General features: G+C 42.9%; 1 protein-coding gene and 1 long non-coding RNA gene across 9 annotated transcripts in view; one reads left to right on the forward strand and one right to left on the reverse strand.

The window, feature by feature from the left end:
• The window catches only part of COG6 (component of oligomeric golgi complex 6), a 161155-nt gene extending 135995 nt beyond the window's left edge, over window positions 1–25160 (forward strand). For 2 of the 8 annotated variants that reach the window (XR_007131408.1, XR_007131411.1), the window contains 6 exons: window positions 7510–8564; window positions 8677–9370; window positions 11690–11773; window positions 14947–15018; window positions 16787–16869; window positions 24467–25160. The gene's annotated coding sequence lies outside the window, so the exon portion shown is untranslated. The remainder of the gene's footprint in view (window positions 1–7509; window positions 8565–8676; window positions 9371–11689; window positions 11774–14946; window positions 15019–16786; window positions 16870–24466) is intronic. The other 6 variants (XR_007131404.1, XR_007131410.1, XR_007131409.1 and 3 more) reach the window with 5 other exon arrangements.
• Window positions 6985–25626, reverse strand: part of LOC125113318 (uncharacterized) — a 257564-nt gene continuing 238922 nt past the window's right edge. Inside the window, exons 6-7 of the long non-coding RNA XR_007131412.1 lie at window positions 18612–18665; window positions 6985–9093 (exon numbers count right to left, since the gene is read on the reverse strand). This is a non-coding gene — a long non-coding RNA (uncharacterized LOC125113318). The remainder of the gene's footprint in view (window positions 9094–18611; window positions 18666–25626) is intronic.

Genomic DNA, 25626 nt, shown 5'->3' on the forward strand with positions numbered 1-25626 from the left:
CTTTCCTCGTGTGCCCTCAACTCTGCCTCCATCTTCACATCTTCTACTTCTGGGTCCCTGATCTCTTGCCTCCCTCTTAGCACAACGTTTGTGATAATATTGGACTCATCCAGATAATCCAGGACAGCCTCCCTCTCTCAAGGTCCTTACCACAATGACATGTGCAAAGTATCTTTTACTGTGCCGGCTAATGTATTCGTGGGCTCAAGGAATTAGATTGTGAACATCTTTGGGAGACCATTGCTCAGCCTATCACATACAATGCTTGATTTGATCTTTATAACGTTATTTAAATGAAAAAAATCATAGAACTGGAGAACAGATTAGTGCTTGCCAGGGGGAGAGGTAGGTGTGGCTATCACAGAGCAACACAAGGATGTGTCTTAACTGCTCTGTATCTTGACATTGTGGTACAGACACAGTCTACACGTGGGTGAAGTTGCATGGAACTAAACAGACACGTGCACACAAATGAGTATAAATAAAACTGGGCAAATTTGAACAAGACAGGTGGACTATATCAGTGTTAATATCCTGAGTGTGATACGGTCCTATGGTTTTGTAAGATGTTGTTATTGAAGGAAGGTGGGTAAAAGGTCTGTGGACTCTCTTTGTATTCCTTTCTTTTTTTTTTTTTCTTTTTGTCTTTTTAGGGCCGCACTCGCAGCATATGGAGTTTCCCAGGCTAGGGGCTGAATTGGAGCTATAGCTGCTGGCCTACACCACAGCCACAGCAGCAGAGGATCCGAGCTGTGTCTGTGACCAACACCACAGCTCACGGCAATGCCCGATCCTCAGCCCACTGAGTGAGGCCAGGGATCGAACCTGCATCCTCATGGATGTTAGTCAGATTCGTTTCCACTGAGCCACGGCAGGAACTGCTCTCTTTGTATTTCTTACAAGTGCAAGTCTATCTATGATCATCTCAAGATAGAAAGTTTAAACAGCAAAACAACAAACCCCGGACAGTCATAGTTATTCTAGAAATATAATCCTAACAGGTTGGATCCCAAAACCAGCAGGTAGTCAGAATTATTTGGGGGAGGGGGTTGTTGTAAGAATACAAATTCCTTGGCCCATGTCAGGCCACATTGATTAGAATTGTGTGGGATAAAAGCCAAGAATCTCTGTCTTTAAAACTTGCAGGGAGTTTCTGTCGTGGCGCAGCGGAAACGAATGTGACTAGGAACCACGAGGTTGCAGGTTCGATCCCTGGCCTTGCTCGGTGGGTTGGGGATCCGGCATTGCCGTGAGCTGTGGTGTAGGTCTCAATGTGGCTCGGATCCCGAGTTGCTGTGGCATAACTGTTTGAAGGCCGATTGTGGCTTTGAAAATCAGGATATGATGAGAACCTTCACTCAAGTTGCCAAATTTGTGGGAAAACCAAAATGGCCAGATGCAGAGACTGGAGAAGAGACCAGATTAAATGGCAATTCAAAGGGTAAAGGTTCGTGAGTGGGAAAGTGTTTGGTTTGGTTTGACGTTGTCTTTCGAGGGCCACACCTGCAGAATATGGAGGTTCCCAGGCTCTGGTCGAATTGGAGCTGTAGCTGCCGGCCTACACCACAGCCACAGCAACTCGGCATCCAAGCCCTATCTGAGACCTACACCACAGTTCACGGCACTGCCGGATCCTTCACCCACTGAACAAGGCCAGGGATCAAACACGTGTCCTCGTGGAGACTAGTCAGGTTCATTACCGCTGAGCCACGACGGGAACTCCCAAAAAATGTGTTTTGAGGACACTTGAGTGGCAGCCAAGAAAAAATGTCTCTTAAAAGATAATGTGTGTCTGTTGTCCTTGTCTGACATAAATAGGTGCTGTAGGAGTAATGAGGAGAACCCGATAGTCTGTGAGCTGACATTAGCCTGATTCAATTCGCTGAGAAATTGTTAACTTGGAAACTTTCCATGAAAAGCAGGGCCTGTGTCCCATCCACAAAGATAATTGAAAGAACCAATGGAGGTAAATTAAGATGTACAGGCAATTAAAATTAGATGTCATGGACCGAAGGCGTACACCAGGTTCCTGCACAGCAAGCTTGGGTGTTGACAGATCACCAGCCCTGAGCCAGTTGTTCCTTTCCTGCTTGCTTCTTGTCTCCGTTCCTCTGAGCATAAGCAAGGTCTAGGGTTCAAGATCAAGACAGCTAATATTTGGAACTTCACCGGAAAAGTCCATGTGATCAGATTTCTGTCCTGTTACCCTAGAGCAGTGGTTGCTCTGTGTTTCAAGGGCAGAGGGCATCTTCCTGCTCAGACCCCTCAGTATGCACAGGCAGCCAGCTGTATATAGAGGATGTGCCCTCCTCTGCCCATCAGGTGCGCAATGGGAAGGGGCTTCCTGCTTTGCTGCCATTTTCCTGGAGCCGTGGCCTCTGCAAGGAAAGCTGAATCACCAGCCATGTACAGAGAACTGAAGACTTCTGCCTCCAGTACTTGCTAAGAGATCAAGGGACATTAGATAATACTCATTGTGGGAAACTGATGGGTCCTAGGACCTTAATCTACTGTAAAGTGCCATCCTCAGGGTCTGTAATATTTGTTAGTGTTCTTTTTATTAATAAAAATTTCTTTTTTGGAGTTCCTGTCACAGCTCAGCAGAAACAAATCTGACTAGTATCCATGAGGACACGGGTTCGATCCCTGGCCTCGCTCAGTGGGTGAAGGATCCATTGTGGCCATGAGCTGTGGTGTAGGTCATAGACCAGCTCGGATCCCATGTTGTTGTGGCTGTGATTAGGCTGACAGCTGTAGCTCCGATTCAGTCCCTAGCCTGGGAACTTCCATATGCCACGAGTGCGGCCCTAAAAAGCAAAAAATAAAATTAAGTTTAAAAATTTCTTTCAATAGGCTGTAGCCAGAGTTCTTGTGAAGGGTGCTGTTGTCAGTTTATTGGGCTATTGAGGAAAACTGTGAAGTTTGTGTGGGAGCCAGGAGAAGTGCATGCCTTCAGAAAGATAGTTAAATTCACTGTGTATTTCTAATGGACCAGAGACACGTGAGTGGAGGGATCATCTGCAGCCCGGGAGCAGACCCGGCCACGAGAGTGAGTGACTGGGGCGGGGTCTCTCTTCTGCTTCCTGGCCCTATAGGCTGGGGAGGAAGCGGTCTTCTCCCAGCAAGTGTTCGACTTGGAAACTGAGTAGTGTAGTGTAGTGTAGTGTAGTGTATTTATTTTACGGCCACACCTGTGGCATAAGGAAGTTCCCAGGCTAGGGGTTGAATTGGAGCTGCAGCTGCCGGCCTGTGCCATAGCCAGAGCAGTACAGGCTCCTGAACCCACATCCTTATGGAGACTGTGTCAGGTTCTCAACCCACTGAGCCGCAATGGGAACTCTGGAAATTGGGCATTTTAGAGAGCGATTGCCTCTGGGGTCAAATATGATGCTCCTGATTCTAGTCCTTGACACTGAATCCAAACTTCAGGAACAGAGATGTGACTTATTTGACCTGGATCATCTAACTTTCAGCTCTGTACTCTTTCAGGCTCTTCCCTGTCCATTCTTAGCACACTTATTTACACCCAATCACTTGTCTGATCCTGAAACACTGCAGGAATCCAGCATCTCGAACTTTAAAGCCCAATCCTTAATGCCTTCTGGTTCTTCAGTATCTTTGCGTCACGCTCTGGACCAGACCCTCCTCGTCTCCAGGGCGTGCACCTTGCTGTGCCCTGCTCATTGGCACACCCACGTCAGAACACACCTGAGTGGAATGGTGAACCGTTAGTCAGCTGGATGAAAGGGGTGAATCATTTAGGTATTGTTGGATATGTCTACAATTTCCTACAGGTGAGCGACTCAGACAATACTCTACTTAAAATTCCAATGCCGTTCTCCTCAGGAGCTTAATAAACCTTTTGGGAACGAAGCCAACATTACTCTCCCATACCTGCCCTTTCAAATCAAAGGGACAAAGGCCAAGATTGTTCCTCTGTGGTTTTATTGTTCGCTTTTCTTTTCCTGGGTCAGGGACTTTCCTTTGGACTAAAAACCTCAACCCAATACCATCACCCCAGTCTCACTTTCCTGACCAACACCCAAGAGGGTACCTGGTCCCTCAGGTGTGAGATAACGTTTAATCAAATCAGTACAAACTTGGCTGCGATCTGAAATACTTGTGAATACAGGGATTGTATCGCATCCACCTGGCCTTTTTACTATAGGATTAATGTGTTGGAATAAGGCTGGAGATCCGATGACACACATCGGATTTGCCGTAAACTCCGTAATTTATTCCTCCCTAGAGACTTTCAAGAGACGGGGTATTCTGTTGCTCTGGTGTTTTAATTCCATGTCAGCAGCAGAGAATTAAATGGGTTCTCCGTGACGCCTCCAGTCCCCAGCTAGTTCTCACCCTCAACTCCATGCTTCTGGTCACTGGCTGGGTTATCTGTCAGCACCGTAGCCAGGAGCCACTCTTTCCACATCATTTCCTGTGGAGGTCCTTGCATTCTGAGGGGCTTTCCACCTCTGTCTTTCATCAGACTCTCTGAATCTCTTAAGGCACAGCCCTGTAAGGAGTGTAAGGAATGCTTCTTTTGAATGCATGGAATATCATCCTTTGGATGTGGAATGTCTCCAGATGTGTAAGAGTGTGCACTTGGGGATGCATGCTTTTGAAAAATGATCATGGCATTCTCTCTGGGACTTATCACTCTAGCTTATGTGAGGTCCAAGTTGATGGCAACTATGTAAGATACACAGCATCAGACCAGTGGGTGGACCCCAGGCAATGTCAAGGCCACTTGTCACACCCGGCCAACTTTACTCAGACTTCCTGACACTGCTCCTTGCCCAAATCTTCTGGGCATTGGTCTGCCCCAGTGCCCTCACACACATGCCACCTTCCCATTCCTCTTTTTGTCTTATTTCATCTTCACCTTTGCCCTTTGCCAAGATGAATTACAGCTCACCAGATCCTTTCTGCCATCAACACCCAACCCAAGTGCCTCTTGGTCGTTCAACCCAACATATTTATTGGGTACCTTGTATGTACCAGTTGACATGCTGGGTTTGGGGCACCCACTGGTGAACAAAGCATGCTCTGTGCCCTGGGGAGGTTACTGCCTATGGAGGGAGGCAGACAATCAACTGGAAAGCCAACACAGAAGCTACAAAGAATGAGCAATGAGACAGAATAATAGGGAGCACATGCTTAGAAAAGGTAGTGACATTTAACCTAAGATCTGAAAAGTAAGGAGAACCCAGATGTCTTCTGGGCATGAGCATGGACTCAAGGGCACCTGGTGGAGCACGTGATCGAATCTGACAGACACGCTCTAAAAAGCTGCTTGTGGACAGCAGATGGGATGAGCACAGGAGTAGATGGGAAGCCAGTATGTGGCTGTAGAAGTAACAAAGAGGAAACCTGATGGATGAGAATGGTGGCAGTGAAAATGGAGAGAAGGGACCATGTTGGATTGGATATAAGGTGTGATGTTTGGGGAGGAGCCAAGAACAGATCCAAGCCAGCCAGTTAAAGTGCCTGCTTACTCTTTCAGACTAGTGCCAGGCACCCAGTAAACATCAAAACTTGTTCCTTTTTTATTTTCTTTGAAGACGTAGTAATTCCATACACTTCTTGTTTGGCAAAAATATCCTGTGACATTTCTTCCACTGTCTACTAATCAAAGGTGCTGGAACATTTCATCAGATAAACACTAAAAAGTGTTTGATTTACCCTCCCAGGACCCAGCCTACATAGCTCTTTGAGGAAATAATTTCTTTCTGGGACAACAAGGCCGTGATACCAAAAAGGTAGCATCAATTATAATGGGTCCCAGGATAATGTTAATTTCAGGTTCTCTTGCAAAGGTCCAAGGCATATCTCAGGCATGACCCTTACCTATGCTGGTAGACCAGGAAGTAAAGGCAGAATTACATTGGTGGGGAAGTCTGAGGTCAGGCTGGAGCTGCATCTAGAATGGATGGGCACTTTGCAAAGGGTCCATCAAATATTGTCACGTCAGGCTCATCTGCACAATAGAAGCCGAGGGGTCTGTGCCTGCCTGTTGGAGGATGGAAGGAAGGCTAGAGAAGCTGCTGAGGGCACTTGGTCCCATCAGCCACGGGTCAGTGTGCTTACCCGTGGATTCCTGCCTGGCCCACGGTGGCCTGAGAGCCAGAAGCTGTCAGGGGGCACTTGTGGGCGGTGCAGCTGGAGAATGTTCTGAGTCTTGGGCCTGGAATGTTTGAGGACAAGCCTTGGGCCTGGAAATGTTTGAGCAGGACAAGTTGGAAGAACCACATGGAACACACCGGGGGCTTGGGCTGAGACACTCAGCTGAGGAAATACAGGAAAGACCCAGTCATCTGCTGTCACTGTTTAGAGGAGCGGGGGGGGGGAGGTCTTTTGTTAAGAGAAAGATGGTCTTCATGTAAATGCTTCTGTTATATAAACATGTCCCAAAAGTTGTGAAATCCACTTAGTATTAAGCACGCTGCTGTACCGAAAATAGCCACACAACAAACACAGGCTATTCACTTTTTCCACTTGGGAAAAAGAAACACGGCATCCGTCCAACCACTCACTTCAGCCTGCGATCACGGCCCCTTCTGCAGAAGAGGGATCCGAACAAGTGGCTTTGCTGCTGGCCATTCTAGTCATTTAGCCAGAGCTCCTTTCTGGTGCCTGCCATGGGGAAAGGCAGTGTCTAAACAACTGCAGCTGAATCAACTGACTGAAAGTGTGGGTGAGCCCATGAGCCTCGGGCTGGGTGACAGAGCCCCACGGCTGGGACGTCTGCCCAGGCTCTGCCCCTTGTCCAGCCTGGGCCACCACCTAACCAGTGACAGTGACTACATTTTGCTCCCCTTATTCAGTTCACCCACAGGACAGACATATGCTCCTTTCTTTTTTTAAGGACTAAAGCAAAAATAAATATTGCCAGTCAAAAAATACCGGCTGAGAATGGAGAATAAGCAAGGAATCCTTGCCTCAATATTACACATAGAAAAGCAAAATTTTGGAGTCAGGTACTTTCATTTTGCAATATGTATGTGTTTATTGTGCTTCCTGTTTCATGGAAATACACTGCTGGTTTTTTTTTTTTTTTTTTTCTTCCAGTTCTCTGCTCAGCATAAGGTCCAACCTTAGTCCCCAGAGACACACATGCTCTACTATCATTTTCCTTCACATACTGGAAAAAAAAACAAAGTGATCAGAAGCCCTTCCTGAGTTAAGAATTTTATTATGATAATTGTTACCATAGTAAAATGATTTTTAACCCATTTATTTATTTGTGTTAGTCCCTTTTCTCATTATGTTGATGCATTTTTTAAAAAAGGAAGGCTGCCAAGAAAATTCATTCCTATAATTCAGTTCTTTAAAGCATAATGTGTATGTTGATCACGTATATTAAGTTTCAAAAGGAAATTCTGCTTCTCCCATGGCCTTGGTAAAGGTGATACTGATGGTTCTTCAGACTGGATTTCTGTTTGAGTAACCGTTGCTTTTCTGTCCAGATGAGCTTCCTGAATGGGCATTCCTTTCCCGTCCTTACAGGAGCCATCCAGTCACAGTGATATCTGGGCTGATGTTGTCTCCAACTGAAACCATGTCACGGATCCTTAACCTGGGCAGGTGTGAGAAGTCAGAAGACAATACTTCTGGTTCCTGTGTTAGGGATCATCCACATTTCACTCGCCCTAAGGACCAGGTGAGGGTTAGAAGTCCTTAAACAGAATGTCTCTCTCCACCATGGGCCCCTGCCTGCAGCATCACCTACACCTGCTCGGTGGCATTAATCACTTTGGAGGTGACTTTGTTTTTATGTTTGTTTCTTTCACTTAGTTGCAAGGCTTAAGGCAATGTGGTAGAAGGATGGGGCTGGATTCAAATCCCTCTGGGCCACCTTTTAAGCTAGAGACACAGGTTGGGCTCTGTGACCTCCCCAATTCTCTGTTTTATCACTGGGGTAATAAAAAGGTGAGACTGATAAAACCTTTATCACACGGTTGAATAAGTGACACATATGTATTTACTTGCTATATCTATTAGGGACTCAAGAAACAAGCATGTCTACACCTACTTTTAAGACTGTTATTTTAGTAATCAGTGCTTTGCCCTGTACTTGCCCTTAGTAGGGGATGCAATAAATGTACATGAAAAAAATAAATCAATAAAAAAGGGCGAAGGAGTCAGCCAAATTTCTGAGAAGGGAGTTTGCCTGGAAGGCACTCCATTCTCTCTCCTCCAGTCGGCATCCCTCACCCACACTCCTAACCTTCCGGACGCATGTCCAGGTTTCGTGTCCTGTTAGCATGGAGGTGGGGTGGACAGGAAGGGCAGGGGCTCCGGGCTTTCACTGCCTGCTTTTCAGTTCATCTGTTGAGATGGCTGGAGACCACTGCTCTGTGTCTAAGCCTAAATCTACCTAAATGGGAATGAATCAGTGTTTCTGAAAATTTTTGCTGTTAGGTGTGAAGACAAGTTTACAGTGTTAAAAATATGTCCCCAGATAGCCCACTGGTGGTGACTCTCTGGCTCTGGGCTATGACAACCTTCAAGGGGACAGAGAAGGACGGAACTGCACCCCTGCCCACCATCTCCTAGTGCCGGTACTTTCCATAAGCACTTTTTAAAAGCTAAAGGCAGACTTACACCTCCCTCCCTCCCTATTATTGAATTCCTGCTTCCACATCATGTTTCTTTCTCTGTGTCTTCGCCTAGTGCTCCGAGAGCAGAAAAGGATGAAAGGCAAGCCTCCTCCAAGAAGATGAAAAGGCTGCTTGTTAGGAAGCATCGCATTTTCCATGGTAAATGCTTTTCAGAACCCAGGTAGAGCCTGAGCCGTTTCCCTGGTGTGTGTCAAGCCCCAAGCCGCAGACGCAGGAAGGGGCAGATCATGAGCAACGGGGGCTGTGGGCCGAGGGATCCCGTGTTTAGACAGATGGCGTCCAGGGGTGCGTGGGGCCAGAGAAAGCAGAGCTCCACGCCCGGAGCACGGCCCCAGGGGGGCGAGTGGAAATGTCCGCGAGGAGCGCGTGAGGTCATGGCGAGAGCTGGGCGTGAGGACAGGGTTCTCCATCATCGTCACCAGCAAAGAGAGGGGGGTTAGTCATCAGCTGCAGAGGTGGCTTGTTTTTCCTGAAGGAGAGTATGAATGAGAGAATGAAGTCATATGAAAAAGGGTATCAAAAATAAGAAGCCAGAGTGACAGATTTGGGTGAGTGGGGTGGGGGTGGCAGTCCTACTTCCTTGTCACCTCCTGACCACCGTGTTCCCTCAGTCTAGACTGGTTTACTCCTTAGGTTTGACTTCATGCATCCGCATGGATCAATTGGTAATGGCTGCCTAGAACGTAGGAAAAGAATCTGCTGATTGATGACTGATGTCTGCCCCGGCACAGGAAAGAGGAATATGGGTATGAGTGCCACTGACTGGCCATCTTTGGTCTAGAACTCAACTTCCTTTAGGCTTTACTTTTCCTCATCTTGAAAACCATGCCAACCAGAGTTGTGTGTATTATTTTAAGCCTAAGGTGTAGCTAATGAGAGTACTGTTGGAGGGTTGTTGTGGGTATATTAAGTTCACTTGCTTATAACACATCATTTAAAAAATTTTTTTAAAGTTTTTAATTTTACAATGAGTTTTATTTTTTTCATTATATGCAGGGTTCTGTCAATTTTCTACTATATAGCAAGGTGACCCAGTTACACATACACGTATACATTCTTTTTTCTCCCATTATCATGCTCCATCACAAGTGACTAGACATAGTTCCCAGTGCCACACAGCAGGATCTCATTGCTAATCCATTCCAAAGGCAATAGTTTGCATCACGATTTTTAGGTTCAAGTAAGTGAAAGTCTTTAACCTTTTAACATCATTCACCATAACCCACTCATTGTGCCGTGGTATCTAGGATTCAAGTTATGCTGGTATTATGTTATCATTTACATAATGCAGTGGTACCTGATACAGGCTTATGGATTATAGGCTTCGGTTGGTTGGGATTTTATAATGAAATGTCAAAGATGGAGACATCACACAATTTATTCTAGAAGAGGATGGGATCTCTAAAACCCTCTTAGAGATCTAGGTGTGTCTGTACCTATCTTCAAAATGTGTGAAATGGAGAATGAGAGGTAAGTGATAATATAAACCTATATTTTAAACAGCTGCTTCATAACAAATAAGTTTTTTGGTTGCAAGACCTCCCCCCCACCCCCCAAAAAATAGTCATAGTGTCAAGGGTCTGGAAGAGACTTTTGAGAATTGCCCTAACTTTTAACCACCCTTTATATTCAGCAGGACTTCATAGGAAGGAATTCCAGAACTACTTTGTACAATTTTCTTCTTCAGAACTCCTAAAGCAGCTTTGACAGTCTCCTTGAATAACCTATTCCATGACAGATCCAGGTTTTGTGGGGCCTGGAGCTCATACATATTTCGGGGTTCCTTTTAGAGAAAATGGACACAAAAATCCCTTTTACAAATTTTATATAAACATAAGACCTGTAAACACATCAGCAAGTCCTCTGCCAGGGTTTTGGAAGGGGCCGCAGCCTTAACTTTATCAGCCCTGAAATGTTAACTTTATCAGTTTGTCATTCTTAGGAGTCAGTAGTTTGGGCTAATTTCCTAATCCTGCTGGAATTGAGGAAATAGCTCCTTACACACTTATCTAAGGTAAGAAAGAATGTAGTGGATTCTGATTTCATTATCACATTTTTCTAGGAATCAGAGTCCAAGTAGTGAAAATGTATACTGGCAAATTAAAAAAAAAAAAGACTATAGGCAATTACCTATAGTATAGTCCTTTAAACACTGACACATGTACAGAAAATAGTGTGGAAAAGATTTTCTCTCTCTTTTCGGTGACAAAATAATCTGGCCTCCAAAAATAACTACACTTTTTATTTTCTTTCTTTTTTCCTCTCTCCATTCCCCTGGCTTTCCCTCCTCTCCTTTCTCTTCCTTTTTCCTTTCTCCTTCCTTCTCCTTTTCCATCTGCAGCTTTCATTTTCTTTTCCACTCTTTTCATTCTTCTCTACCTCCTGGCACTGCTGTCTTTCCCTGTTTCTCTTTTGGGGTACCTTTTTCTCTTCATTCTTTAAGCTCTATATTATTATTTTTTTTTGTCTTTTTTTTTTTGCTATTTCTTTGGGCCGCTTCTGTGGCATATGGAGGTTCCCAGGCTAGGGGTCGAATCGGAGCTGTAGCCGCCGGCCTACGCCAGAGCCACAGCAACGCGCGATCCAAGCCTCGTCTGCAACTTACACCACAGCTCACGGCAACACCGGATCGTTAACTCACTGAGCAAGGGCAGGGACCGAACCTGCAACCTCATGGTTCCTAGTCGGATTCGTTAACCACTGCGCCACTACGGGAACTCCAAATTATTTTTTTGCCCTTTTTTTTTCTTTTTTTTTTTTTTTTTAGGGCCGCACTCGTGGCACATGGAAGTTCCCAGGCTAGGGGTCAAATCGGAACTGTAGCCGCTGGCCTATACACCACAGGTCACGGCGATGCCAGATCCTTAACCCACTGAGCGAGGCCAGGGATGGAACCCGCAACCTCATGGTTCCTAGTCGGATTCGTTTCCACTGCGCCATGACGGGAACTCCCTTTAAGCTCTATATTTAAAAAATCCCAAATTATCACAACCAAAATGTTAACTACAGCACAAAGTTAACCTCAGTGTTCCTAAATATCCCTTTCTTATTTTACTTTTTTTAAGGTTATGGGAACAAGCTTAAGTTAACTGTGAGCCCACACAAGGACCTGAAGGCCCAAGACTCACCTGAGAGCAGAGTGAGTGAAAGTAAGTAGCAGTCAAGCCCCAGCGTACAGATGCTAGAGGTGCCCACATTTGTGAACTCCAGATGCGGCGCATCACTGAGACACAAAGAGGGAAAGAAATTCTGTTTTTAATTTTCTTCTTCCAGCAAGTACTCTGCTTCATTTTTTTTTCTCTAATATGTCTTTAGACATATTTTGGAGCTTTGTGGATTTTTTGTCTTTTAGAAGTTATCTTACCATTACTCAAATTTAGAAATGTGGTTTCCCTAAAATTTTAAAGTATGAAATATTTCAAATCTCAATACAATAGACACCAAGAGAGCCCATCAATCAAATTGAGTAGATTTTCTGTACTGTTTCTGACCTCTAATTTTTTTAAGGAATAGGGCATTTTGCCTGTACAGTTAAACCCCTGCTACAGACACCCCCTCTCTTTCCTTAACTGCATGTTGATGGAAACATTGTTTAATTCCCTTTGTGACTTCACCAATGTCCTCTATACTTGCATTCCATTAAATTCTAACAAGCATCCTTTTTTTTTTTTTTCTGCAACAACAAAAAAAATGGATTTAACGCCTAGAATTTATCCATCTATTTTGGATACAAATGTGAAGGTACAGAACAAAAGCACTGTAAAGAGATTAGTGGTGGATTAATTAATCAAAGATTCAGTAGTTAAATTATACATCAGATAAAGTGCACACAGAGTTCTGGTTCACATTTCCCCCCCCGCCCCAGTAAGGAGTGTTAAAGAACCTGTGGTGGATCAAAGACTGGCAGTTAAGATTCACCTAATCCTGACACATCTTTAGTGCTACTGTCAAAACCGGAGATTAACTGGGAACCCAGACCACAAATTCTGATTCTAGATTTAGCCAGTGGACCTTGGCATGACCTTGGGAAAGTCAGTAGCTCTGTCTCTTATACTATCCTCGGTGAAATACCGTTGAAATGAAACTCCCCCCTCCCACAGAATTGTTATTAGTATGAATGAGTTCATACATTTGGAACCTCTGAATAAAAGTTAATTATATTCCAGTCTAAAGATGGAAAAGAGGCTAATGTTGTTAAATGGAGAAGAACAATGAACATATTATGACTTGGGGAACTTGCTTGATAAAAATTGGGGAGAACCATCATTTAGTAGTTTAATGAGGCTTTACATCTTCACTGCAGCCAAGATATATTATATAAAATATTGAGAGACTGAAATGGTCACAGATGTAAGACATATGGACAGAGGTTTGGATTTTTAACACAAGTAATAGCTCAGTTTAGTGAAATGCCCCAAAGACCAGAAGATTTAAAAGGCTAAATGAAAATAGGAAATGATTGTAGTTATCAGTATGAGAGAAAACTTCACCCCATTAATAAATTTGCTGATTTTTTCATCCTTAATTTGATGAAATAATTGCTGGTATAAATTGAACTACAGTAGATAATCCTTAAGATCCTCTTTCCTTCTTCTCTTTGGGGTCTATAGTCATGATGTATACATTTGTACAAGGTCCTGAGAATTTCACTGTAACCAAAATGGGATGAAAACAAAATTTGCTGCAATTATTTAGCACTTTGATGACATGACAAGGATTTTCAAAGGAATATTTATACTATTTGAGGCTTACTTTGTGTGTGTGTGTGTGTGTGTGTGTGTGTACATATACACACACATATATATGTTTATATGTTAATAATTCTTTTTACTTTTTGTTAGTAACAACAATGCTTTTGGCAGAAAAAAATGTGTTTTAGTGACCACCAGTACCTGGAAACATAAGACCTGATTGTGTAGTTTTAATCTCACCACCAGATGGTAATGGTCTGACTTTCAAGTTACAATCTTTGGCTCATGGCTTGCCTGAAATAGGTCAAAAGAGCAAGTTAATTAGGTTTCCACAGTTACATAGAAGTATCAGTGCCCCTTGAACCACCGATTGTAACTTGAATAACTAGGTTAAAACATATCAGTATATTTAAAAGTATATTTATAGTTCACCTTTTCTAAAGGTTTATACTCCCGGTGTATTCTTTTTTGACATTTTAATAATACACTGCATGAACAAAAGGGTTTACAAACTGCCACTGTTAAGCAAATTTATATATTTGAATGTCCAGTTTAGCTTTCAGCAAGGTGATGTTTTCATATCAAATAAATTATTTCCATTAGTTTAACTTGGAAATGATATTTAAGAGTCTGTTTTGATTTTCCCATTGTATATTGGGCAAGTTATTTAATTTTCCATATTTTATTTCTTTTGTTTTGAAATGACATTGATAACACCAGTTCTTACTTCCCAGATTTGTTGAGGGTCTTTCCTGAGCTAATATATGTTAAGCACCCCCAAACAATTGCTGGTATAAATTGAACTAAGCATTCGATAATTGTTATCTGTTATTATTAATAGTAATAATATTATTGGGAACAGTAATGCAAAAAAACTGATAACAGAAAGACAGTGTGGGCTCTTCCCCCTGTCTCCTTGAAAGGTTTCAAGTCTTAATTTAGAACCCTTCTTTACTTCTACTGAAGTCTAAAGCACTCACTCTCAGACTTCTTTTCTGTTAAAAAGACATGATGTTATGTGTCAAAGAAGACAATTATTCAAAGTCTAATTACAGTTTGGATGAAGAAGAATTGATGTCTTTAAGCAATTGGCATTTCTCCCTAAATCCCTTCACTTTGAAAAATGGAGTGTTAACTCTTTACGGTGGCATCCACGGTTTCAGTCTAATAATGCCATCCTAGTTTCATTAACTTAGACCCTATGAAGATAGTTCCTGTGACCCAATGCAGGTAAAATATTCCATTGCTCAGGGTTCCAGGAAGAAATGGATGAGATAGCCAAGTTGGGCAATCTCAAGAGAGACAAAGGGACTGTATGCAAAAATGTCAGGGAGTCTTGAGTTAATCAAGGGACCCTGTGTAGTTCGCAGCTTCCCGGGCGTTTACACCCTAGGCCTGAAGGGTATGTAAGGAGGGAACAAATTCAGAGAGAAGATCATGACTTGCACACTGGCTGATGTTTCCAGCATAAGCTGGGGGTCTACAGAGGAGCGCCCAGTCCAGTGGCAAGGACAGATGCCAGCAGAGGTGGATGGCTTGCTCCTAGTGCGATTAGTATCGTTCAACCTACTCCCCTTATTTGACTACATCTGTCTAGTCTCTACCTGATAATAATCTGGATTTCCTTCTAGATTTGTCTACGGGGGAGCAAATGAACAAGCAGAAGATCTGCTCTGGCTCTTTGCTTTATGTTTCATTTTAAGGTAATAAATTGCCATTCTGGTTATGATACATTAGTAACGGGGGATTCAGTTAATGTGAGTCTTTCCAGAGAGAAAGATCTACTCTTGCTGTTCTGATTGATTACTTTTCTAAGGCTCCCGGGCTCAGGACTGGACCTTGAATAGCAATGAGTTTACTTAATTCACCAGGGCTGTAGCACCCCTGGGACCCTCCCTGGGTAATCTTTGCTAAGTTTGCTTTTCCATTCAAACCGTAACAGGAGACCTGACGAAACTGACTTTTACAGACCCAGTCATGATGCTAGTGGTCTGAATTGGTACTACACCTGATACACCTAAACTTGCTCACCTGAGCCTTGATCCAACATGAATTCTAGACAGGTGCCTGATTTGGATATTGCTCAACACAAAACCTTCATACAAATCAGTTAACTGCAAGAACAGGAAACAAGTCTAAAAAGGATAGTTTTTTTCTGTATTTTCTTCTTGGGGGAGAGCTACTTGAGAGTGAAAGAAATGACATTATTTCTTAACTCAGATACAGAGTCTGAAACTGTTAAGCTTAGGGTACTAAAGGTATTAACAGTGAGTTCTTAAAAAACACAAGGGTAATTGGAAAATAAGAAGACAGTGATAAGAATGGAAATACAAAATTTTGTTATCCCTCAGATCAATAGGTTGAATATAGATGATGTCTAAGCCTCATAAGCTGAAATTAAGGCAGAGCATCTAAACATACTTCTCCTTTAATTATTTATAATTTATTTATTTATTTATAATTATTTTTAATTTGTGTATTTCCTAAAAGACTTTATATCCACACCATACAGTGTGGATATATTAAAAGATAACATCCAGTTATTTAAGTGTGAACTGCTTAGCCACTTGAATAAAAGGGATCTTATTCCCTCAAATATCAAATAAAATCTATCTTTGAGCAAGATTCTGACGATAAAGAAAATCGATTATTCATTTGCACATCTTCCCCCCACTTCCTGAGAGTAAACTAGAATGTTGCTGCAGCCATACAAGGAGGATGCTTCTTAGTTGCTGGAGTTGTCGACTTAAATTAAAGTTGGCGTCAGAAGTGCTCTGACCTGACCTGTGTGGCTGTCTGCCTGGCTCTGATGTTAAGGAAGGTTTGCAGACCTACCCCGACAGCAGCTTGTCCTTTCAATCCAGTCTCCACTGTGGAAGCACTTCCTGTTGCTCTGAACACCACAAGACTCAGTGTGCACACAGTTACCCTTGATCCAAGGTTCTGCTGTCTTTGGGGTGATAAGCAGGAGGAGTCACTTGTGTCTTTAGGGGTTAACAGGTGTCCGCCCCTCATGGTCCCCTGTCTTGCTTCCCAGTCCCCAGGCCTGGAAACAGGGCCATCTGCTGCCTTGCTCCTCATCTTCTCCTTAAAGCTCAACCCCCTAGTCACTCTCCTGTCTAATCACATTCCTGTTGCTTCTCCCAAAGTCCTAAGCATTTCTAAACTGGGGAAAGGAATTCTTTAGAGCCTTGGTTCTTGAAACACAAAATAACTGCAAACTCCTCTAAAGGCAGAACTTTAGAATTCAGACCCCCAAGGCCGTGCTGTGCTTCCCAGAAGGAAGGAAATAGAGGAAAGTACTTTTTTCTTCTTGTTTGAACTGCATCTACCATAGCAATAAAATCAAGACCTCCAGGTGATGCTTTTATGTAATAGCACCAAAACAAAATCACAAGACCTAAACAGTAAAGAAGTATAAAATGATTACATTAGAAACCTCAGTGAGTAACGACTGGCTTTTCCTTCCAGGATAGCACAGGCTTTTACCTGAGCATCTCAGCTGCTGTGATGATCCAGGAAGCAGTGGGATCACCAAGCTCTCGCCTGAAATAGTGAGTGAACACTTACCTGCGCTGTATTGATGAACTACATTTGCTAATGAGGCGTCTTTAGTATATGTTTTCACAATGCACAGGACTCTGCAGAACTCTGCTAAAATACCACCAATGATTTGCACATAGAATTAAGCTTTCAGGCACCTCTAATTCAGGGATGTGATACTGAAGAAATTAAATTACAATAGAAATACTGGGCCAGATACAGTCAAAAGGTCACAGTTTTTCAAACTAGTTAACATTAATCTGTCCATTTGTTTACTTATTCATTCATCAACTCATTCTTTTTTTTTTTTTCTTTTTCTTTTTAGGGCCACACCTGCGGCATATGGAAGTTCCCAGGCTAGGGGTTAAATCAGAGCTGTAGCCACCAGCCTATGCCACAGCCACAGCAACGAGGGATCCAAGCCACATCTGCAACCTACACCACAGCTCACGGCAACGCCAGAGCCTTAACCCACTGATGGAGGCCAGGGATCAAATCAGACCTCATCCTCATGGTTACTAGTGGGGTTCTTAATCCATTGAGCCATCATGGGAATGCCTCAACTCATTCTTTTATTAGTCATTTGTATAAGTGAAACCACAGTCCCTGCTGGGGAGTGAGACAGCTTCCAGGGTCCTGGGGAAGTTTCCAGTCTATTGGAGGAGACAGATGTTAAAGGTGTTTTTTTATAAAGGTTGGTACGCCCTGTCGTGGATGAGATGCTGACATCACCCCAAACACTAGCACAGTGCTGATTTCAGAGATAATTTTTGTATCATACAAGAAAGAGAGTTTCCTGGAGTTCCCGTCATGGCACAGTGGTTAACGGATCCAACTAAGAACCATGAAGTTGCAGGTTAGGTCCCTGGCCTTGCTCAGTGGGTTAAGGATCCGATGTGGCCATGAGCTGTGGTGTAGTTCGCAGATGTGGCTGAGATCCCGCGTTGCTGTGGCTGTGGTGTAGGCCAGCGGCTACTGCTCTGATTCGACCCCTAGCATGGAAACCTCTATATGCCGAGGGAAGCACCCCTAGAAAAGACAAAAAGACAAAAAAAAAGTGTTTCCTTAGTTTAGAGGTCTAGCTTATTTAATCAAACAAAAACAAAATCAGCCAACCAAAAATTCTCCTTTTGTGCTTTGTCTTTACTGCATAAGCTTTGCAAAGAGAGGACACTGCACACGTTGACTTGTATTCACTTAACTGAAGTTCAGGTGACCTTGGGATCTTTTCAAAGCACAAAGCTGTGTCACTGTGGAGACTATGTGAAGAAAGGTTTTGAGTTCAGAAAGTGCTCCCTGAAGAGGCGCGACACTGCCTCTTCAGAGAGAGACAGCAGCATTACAGTAAATGTCAGATACTCCAGAGGGACGGCCACGAAGGGTCCCGAGCTCAATTGGCGCGGGTTGAAAATGCAGTCTCCGTGCTTCACCATCCTCCCTTTCAGGGTAGAGCAGGCCCTGGTTTTGCATGCTTTTTTTTTTTTTTTTTTGCTTTTTAGGGCTGCACCAGTAGCATGTGGAGGTTCATAGGCTAGGGGTCAAATCGGAGCTGCAGCCGGTGGCCACAGCCACACAGAATCTGAGCTGGGTCTGTTACCTACAGCACAGCTCATGGCAATGCCCAGATCCTTAACCCTCTAAGCAAGGAGAGGGCTTGAACTCACATCCTCATGGATACTAGCTGGATTTGTTTCCCCTGCACCACAACGGGAACTCCTGCATGGCTTGTATTGAGCCAGTATTGAGTATTCACCTGCACAGCTGCCATCCTGTGAAGACGGAATGATCATGGTTTCCTTACGTGTTCCTGTAACACAGGGAACTGGAGTCAGTTGAACTGGATTTGGGTCTCAGACTGTCACCCAAGGGTAGGTTTAATCCCTCTAAGCCTCCGTTTTTTCCCCCGAAACATTTTATTATAAACAAATTTCTACCAAAAGGCAAAACTGAAAGACTTTAATAGTGAACACTCCTAATCCCTTAGCTGGACTTCAGCATTAAGCTTTCCTGTACTCTCTTTATCACACGCGCATGCAACCCTTCCTCCGTCCATTAATCGAGCTTACTTTCTGATAGATTTTAAAGTAAATCTGCAGAGATGAGCATACCCTAAATACTTCAGCAAATATATTGTTAGCTAGAGGTGGGTATCTGCTTGCCATTTTTATGACTGAGATACCATGCACATACATTAAAACGCCTAAATCTGGTTTTTTGAGGTGCAGTTTTAAAAGGTATTGTATTTTTGTATTTCCTTTTCTAATATTTTTGCTGGTATACAGAAATGCAACTGACTTCTGAATGTGAATCTTTATATCCTGCTGCTTTTGCTGAATTTATTAATCAGTTCCAGTAGTTTTTGGGTTGAGTCCTTAGGGTTTTCTATGTATAGTATCATGTCGTCTGCATACAGTGACAGTTTTATCTCTTCTCTTCCTATTTGGATGCCTTTTATTTCTTTTGGTTGTCTAATTGCTGTGGCTAGGACTTCCAAAACTATGTTGAATAGCAGTGGTGAGAGTGGGCATCCCTGTCTTCTTCCAGATTTGAGTGAGAAGGCGTTCAGTTTTTCTCCATTGAGTGTTATATTTGCTGTGGGTTTGACATAAATGGCTTTGATTATGTTCAGGAATGTTCCCTCTATACCCACTTTGGCGAGGGTCTTGATCTTGAATGGATGTTGGACTTTGTCAGATGCTTTTTCTGCATCTCTTGAGATGATCATATCATTTTTGACTTTTCTTTTGTTAATGTGGTGTGGTGTATGATGCTGATTGATTTGCGTATGTTGAACCATCCTTGTGAACCTGGGATGAACCCAACCTGGTCATGGTGTATAATTTTTTTGGTATGTTGTTGGATTCGGTTGGCTAAGATTTTGTTGAGAATTTTTGCGTCTATATTCATCAAAGATATTGGGTGATAGTTTTCTTTTTTGGTGGTATCTTTGTCTGGTTTTGGAATTAGGGTGATGGTGGCATCATACAATGTCTTCGGGAGTGTTCCTTCTTCTTCAACCTTTTGAAAAAGTTTAAGGAGATCCTCTTTGGTAGAATTCGCCTGTGAAGCCATCTGGTCCTGGGCTTTTATTTGTAGGGAGTGTTTTTATGAAATATTCAATTTCATTTCTAGTGATCAGTCTGTTCAGTTGGTCTGTTTCTTCTTGATTCAGTTTTGGCAGGCTGTAAGATTCTAGAAAGTTGTCCATTTCTTCCAGATTGTCACATTTGTTGGCATATAGTTATTCATAGTATTCTCTTATGGTTTTTTGTATTTCTGCAGTATCTGTTGTGATTTCTCCTTTTTTCATTCCTAATTTTGTTTATTTGGGTTCTTTTTCTCCTCTTCTTAGTGAGTCTAGCCAGGGGGTTGTCAATTTTGTTTACCTTTTCAAAGAACAAGACAGGGATGCCCACTCTCACCACTGCTATTCAACATAGTTTTGGAAGTCCTAGCCACAGCAATTAGACAACCAAAAGAAATAAAAGGCATCCAAATAGGAAGAGAAGAGATAAAACTGTCACTGTATGCAGATGACATGATACTATACATAGAAAACCCTAAGGACTCAACCCAAAAACTACTGGAACTGACTAATAAATTCAGTAAAAGTAACAGGATATAAGATTCACATTCAGAAGTCAGTTGCATTTCTGTATACCAGCAATGAAATATTAGAAAAGGAAATACAAAAATACAATACATTTTAAAATTGCACCTGAAAAAATCAAATACCTTGGAATACACCTGACCAAGGAGGTAAAGGACTTATATGCCGAGAACTATAAAAACTTAATCAGGAGTTCCCGTGGTGGTGCAGTGGTTAACGAATCCGACTAGGAACCATGAGGCTGCGGGTTCGATCCCTGCCCTTGCTCAGTGGGTTAAAGATCCGGCATTGCCGTGAGCTGTGGGTGTAGGTCGCAGACGCGGCTCAGATCCCGAGTTGCTGTGGCTCTGGCGTAGGCTGGTGGCTACGGCTCCGATTCGACCCCTAGCCTGGGAACCTCCATATGCCGCAGAAGCGGCCCTAGAAAAGGCAAAAAGACAAAAAAAAAAAAAACTTAATCAAAGAAATTAAAGAAGATGCAAAGAAATGGAAAGATATTCCATGTTCATGGATTGGAAAAATCAATATTGTAAAAATGGCCATATTACCCAAAGCAATCTACAGATTCAATGCAATCCCTATCAAATTACCCATGAGATTTCTTATAGAACTAGAACAATCCCAAAATTTATATGGAACCACAAAAGACCCAGAATTGCCAAAGCAATCCTGAGAAACAAAAACCAAGCAGGGGGCATAACTCTCCCAGACTTCAAGAAATACTACAAAGCCACAGTCATCAAAACAATGTGGTACTGGTATCAAAACAGACAGACAGACCAATGGAACAGAAAAGAGAACCCAGAAATAAACCCTGACACCTATGGTCAATTAATCTTTGACAAGGGAGGCAAGAACATAAAATGGGAAAAAGAAAGTCTATTCAGCAAGAATTGCTGGGAAACCTGGTCAGCTGCATGCAAGTCAGTGAAACTAGAACACACCCTCACGCCATGCACAAAAATAAACTCAAAATGGCTGAAAGACTTAAATGTAAGACAAGACACCATCAAACTCCTGGAAGAGAACACAGGCAAAACACTCTCTGACATCAACCTCCTGAATATTTTCTCTGGTCAGTCTCCCAAAGCAACAGAAACAAGAGCAAAAGTAAACCAATGGGACCTAATCAAACAGACAAGCTTTTGCACAGCAAAAGAAACCAAAAGGAAAACAAAAAGACAACTTACAGAATGGGAGAAAACAGTGTCAAACGATGCAACGAACAAGGGCTTAATTTCTAGCATATACAAGCAACTTATACAACGCAACAGCAAAGAAGCCAATCACCCAATGGAAAGATGGGCAAAAGACCTGAATAGACTGTTCTCCAAGGAAGATAAACAGACAGCCAACAAGCACATGAAAAAATGCTCAACATCCCTGATTATAAGAGAAATGCAAATCAAAACTACCATGAGATACCACCTCACACCAATCAGAATGGTCATCATTAATAAATCCACAAATAACAAGTGCTGCAGGAGGTGTGGAGAAAAGGGAACCCTCCTGCACTGCTGGTGAGAATGTAAGCTGGTAGAGCCACTATGGAGAACAGTTTGGAGATACCTTAGAAATCTATACATAGAACTTCCATATGACCCCGCAATCCCATTCTTGGGCCTCTATCCAGACAAAAGTTGCCTTGAAAAAGACACATGCACCTACATGTTTATTGCAGCACTATTCACAATAGCCAGGACATGGAAACAGCCTAAATGTCCATCGACAGATGATTGGATTAGGAAGATGTGGTATATATACACAATGGAATACTACTCAGTCATAAAGAAGAATGACCTAATACCATTTATAGCAACATGGATGGAACTAGAGACTCTCATACTGAGTGAAATAAGTCAGAAAGACAAATACCATATGATATCACTTATGACTGGAATCTAATATCCAGCACAAATGAACCTTTCCACAGAAAAGAAAATCATGGACCTGGAGAATAGACTTGTGGCTGCCCGGAGGGAGAGGAAGGGAGTGGGAGGGATCAGGAGCTTGGGGTTATTGGATACAACTTGGAATGGATTAGCAATGAGATCCTGCTGAGTAGCATTGAGAACTATGTCTAGATACTCATATTGCAACAGAACAAAGTGTGGGAAAAAAAAATGTATACATGTAAGTGTATCTTGGCCCCCATGCTGTACAGCAGAAAAATAAATAAATTTAAAAAAAACCTAAATCTTGTGTATGCACCACCTTTTTAAAAAATTTTTTAAATTGCACAATGGAGTGGAGAATATTTGTCTCAAAGAGCTCTGAGGACATGAGCTCATGTGCAAAATTCTTTGTAACCTGTAAAGCGAGGTATTGGGGGAGGCACTGTTATCACAATTGTAATGAATATAATCATTATCTCCTTGATAAGTATGGCTATTAGAGGTGAAGCCAGCTCGAGAGAGTGGCCATTTCAGTTAGACACATAGGCTTCATGAGCACAAAAGCTGTTGCTGTCCCAGGGTTAATTGCCAAGCAGTTTGCACGCAAGTACTGACACAGCCGTGACACGGCTGCTTGCCTGACATCCTCCCAGTAGCCGGGAAGCTGCCTCTGTGTGTGTCTGCAGTAAGTCTGGCACGAGGATGATGGCAGCGCTCCGTCCTCTTGATTCAATTACCATCGCTCTGTTGCATTTTCCAGGCTGTCCGGGTGGCCTTGGAGGCTGGCCCTGGCTTGCTGTCCACCTTTGAGTTGTGTCACCTTTCAGGAATGGCTGACAAATCAGAAGGCTAGGGGTCAGAGAGAGTGATTGCTGTGTTCCCTTAAGCAAACCACCTACGTCACTAAATGTTCAGATATGGACATTTATCAATCCAATGCTGACATTTGCTGCCCAGTAATCCTCATTACTGATGTTGCCAGTGGTTAGGTTATAATGCATTTTGTCAATAAAATGATACTGGAGAAGCTTGGCTGGGACTGGTCTGGAACTCGACCTGCCTGGAACTATTGAGCAGGTGCTGCAAGGTTGTGACTAGATTCGGGCTGTGGGAGAAAGTCCCATCCAGCGGGGTACACACGGCCTGGCTGCAGAGAAAAGGCCACTGGGGTGGGTTGCCAGCATCAGAGCTGAAGGACTCCACAAGGAAAAAGGTGGCACAACCTCACTCATCGGAGCTAGACCTGTTTTTAAAGTTCCCAGTCAAGAAATGGGAATATCAACGGTTATCTTTTGTCAGGCAAGCACGAAGAAAAGAATCGAAAGAGACATGAGGAAAGGTGCTCAGCAGACCCTCTCAGTTGTGCACTCGAAATCCGTTTCCTCACCTGCTCCTTGCTAAGGGCGTTCTGACTTTGTTCAGGCATCTAGCCCTGTTTCAGGGTAAATCCTGTGTTATCTTCAGCAACGGAGCTGAACTCTTGCTAATCATGTGTTTAGGAGAAATCACTTCGTGCAGTAAGATCTGAGGAGAAATCTATTGAAGGAAATCTGAGAATGGTTTCCTCACTGACAGAAAGCTGCGCAGAAAGGGAGGGGCTCTCTTATTTCAAAGGACTTGGGGAGGGGGGCTGCGGATGGAATGCCCGGGGCTACAGCAGCCGCCCCACAATCCAGAGCCAGGGTTTGCCTGAAGACACACCCCGTACTGAGGCTCCTCCAGTGGAATGAAAGGAAGAGCCTCTGATAAAATAGGAGAAAAAGAATGGACATGCATGCATGCCTCGGTCCCTGTGCTGTACAGCAGAAATGGACACAACATTGTGAATCAACCATACTTTAAAACATTTTTTAAATAAAACAAAAACCCAGTCTTTGGGATAACAGGAGCCGCTCGCTCTACAGCGGAACTTCCAGTCATGAGGATACCAGTTTGCCTATTTAATCCAGTTGAGTCTGGGATTTTTGTTGCTTAACATTCAGCTGACATGGCGTGGGATTTTTCCAGGAGGTCCATTTGAATAGACTCATCCAGGTTTGACAGCGGCGAGCGTCAAGACCAGCTTCTCTACTCTTTTCTGAACACCTGTTCTTTCTGTTGCAGATGCCACCCGACAATCGACCGCTAGATTACTCGCCTTTTTCCTACTTGATGATCTGTCACGTTGGACATCCTCTTCCCACCGTTCAGCTGAGAGGCGAGATGGGAATTTTTCACAAGAAACTTTATAGGAAGCTAAGAAGGCAGAAAAAGAAAATGTATTTTCCCCCTCCCTCCTCCTCGTCCTTTTCTTGCTATTTCTCCTTTTTGTTTTTTTCATTAAAGAGCACAAAAAAGACTGGTACAGCTTCTAGACACTTACATTTACCCCCTTTTTCTACTTTAGCTCCTTATTCTGGAAGGAAGTATTCTTCTCAGATACCTCAGCTACATGCGCCTTCACGATGCTAGCAGAGCTTCGCGTTGTTTGTTTTAATCACACTTTCACAATAACAAGCCGAAATTCATTAAAGGAAAAGAGAGTTACTTCTTTCTCATGCTCTGCTATTTTTTTTGGCCACTATTGAAAACATTCATTTTAAAACTAACCTAGCAAGCTTTGGGACCAAGGGAAGTGGTAAAACAGCTCCTATTCACTTTTGTTTAAAATGTAACCTAGAAGGGAAAATTAAAATTCCGAGAAAACACCAAACAAAATAGGGGGAATTTGGCATTCTGGTGCAAAATTCAATTTAACATACATCTCAGAATTTTCGAACTATGCCTCTTGGAATAAACAATTTGAGTTACCAAAACATGGGGATTGTTTCTGAATTGCTGTCAAACGTGGGGACAGATTTCGGCATCAGAGCAGACATATAAATAAATCTGTGCAAAGGGTATTCATAAATTGTTTGTTCTTCAAATAAAATGCCAGTGTGTGCTAAGAAGAGAGAATTACTTAGAAAAATATTATGCCACTCTGGAAATTGATAATACACATGCAGTGTCAGCACCAGGATCTTTTTAAAACACAGTATCTAAAAATAGATGAGCAGACAAAGGAACTGACAAAGTAGCGCCAAGTGAATGTCTTTATATTAAAGGAAGAATAGAACTATGGAAAGAAGGACTTATTTAAATAAGCAGTAAATTAAACTCCTGCATCACTGCCTTAAAAGTATCTTAAAGAACAGAAATACGGTGTCACCACCCTCCTCCTCCTCCTCCTCACCCAAAGCCACGGAGGGCATTTTATGTCAGTAAAAATGGGGGACTATTAG

Source organism: Phacochoerus africanus, chromosome 13 (assembly GCF_016906955.1).
Source record: "Phacochoerus africanus isolate WHEZ1 chromosome 13, ROS_Pafr_v1, whole genome shotgun sequence".
Classification (NCBI taxonomy): Eukaryota; Metazoa; Chordata; class Mammalia; order Artiodactyla; family Suidae; genus Phacochoerus; species Phacochoerus africanus.